The following is a 1,359-nucleotide window of genomic DNA, read 5'->3' as shown; positions in this document are numbered from 1 at the left end:
GTTGATATTTATATTTCCATAATATAACCATAGTGCATGTTACATTTTTACTTAATTTTATAAACCAGTTATCATTTTACAAACCCTTACTATATTTTTATTTACTGTCTGTAATTTATTTACCATTCTTCTCTTCTTGCTTAGATTGTTTTTAATTGTTTATTATTGCAGATAGTGCAATCATGGATATCTTTAGGCATAGATATCTTTATTCAGTTGTTCATCCTTTGAATTATTTCATTAGGAAATATCCCTAGAAGATTGCTGAGTCAGTTTGAGATGGAAATCTTAGGATTCCTGTTGAGTCTTCTACCATGTTTCTTTCTAAAAGGGCTGTATCCATTTTTAGTGCTTCCAGCAATATATGAATCCACTGGAGCAGTGCTTCTCAAACCTTAGTGGGCCCCAGGATCGCCTAAAGAGCTTGTCTTAAAAAAGAAATGAACAAACAAGTCCCAGCTAGGTGGGTGGCTCAGTTAGTTGGAGTGTTGTCCTGTACACCAAAGTGGTTGTGGGTTCAATCCCCAGTTAGGTTGCTTACCAAAGGCAACTGATCTCTCTCTCTCTCTCTCTCTCTCTCTCTCTCTCTCTCTCTCTCTCCTTTCCTCTCTAAAAAATGAAAATTCAATAACATATCCTCAGGTAAAGATTTTTTAAAAAAGCAACAAACAAACTCATAGAGAACTTTTTTGTGGTTACTAGATGGGAGAGAGGTTGGGGGGATGGGGGAAAAGATTTAGAAGTACAAATTGGTAGCTACAGAGTAGTCTCGGGATGTAAAGTACAGCATAGGGAATATAGTCAATAATGCTATACTAACTCTGTATGGTGCCAGATGGGTACTAGAATTATCGGAACAATTGTTTCATAAGTTACATAAATGTCTAATCACTATGTTGTATAACTGAAACTAATAGAATATTGTATGTCAACTGTAATAGGAAAATTAAAAATTATTTTTTTAAAGAAACACAGTTCTTGGACATTGCTCCCAAATTGGGCCCTGAGATTCTGCATTTCCAGCAAACTTCCTCATTATGCTGCTATGGTCCAAGGACCACACTCCAAGTAGCCCTGCAGTAGAAGCCCTTTTATCTAATTATGATAAGAACCAGAGCTTATTGAGAAAAGTCCATTAATTGAAAGAGTCAGCAAAATGTGGGGAATTATGGAAAATATATCTATATATATATAAAAGCCTAAGTGACTGAACGACCAAACGACAGAATGACCAGTCGACTGGTTGCTATGACATGCACTGACCACCACGGGCAGATGCTCAACACAGGAGCTGCCCCCTGGTGGTCAGTATGCTTGCTCCCACAGCCAACCTCCCGCAGCCAAACCCCCCCCCCCCCC

General features: G+C 38.2%; 1 protein-coding gene across 2 annotated transcripts in view; it reads left to right on the top strand.

Annotated features, from left to right (window-relative positions):
- Positions 1-1,359, top strand: part of GRIP1 (glutamate receptor interacting protein 1) — a 257,964-nt gene that overhangs the window by 211,170 nt on the left and 45,435 nt on the right. The window lies entirely within an intron of this gene.

The sequence above is a fragment of the Myotis lucifugus genome, unplaced genomic scaffold (assembly GCF_000147115.1).
Source record: "Myotis lucifugus unplaced genomic scaffold, Myoluc2.0 scaffold_212, whole genome shotgun sequence".
NCBI classification, from domain to species: domain Eukaryota; kingdom Metazoa; phylum Chordata; class Mammalia; order Chiroptera; family Vespertilionidae; genus Myotis; species Myotis lucifugus.
Note: the sequence above shows the minus strand (reverse complement) of the source record. Positions and strands in the feature narration are given on the sequence as shown.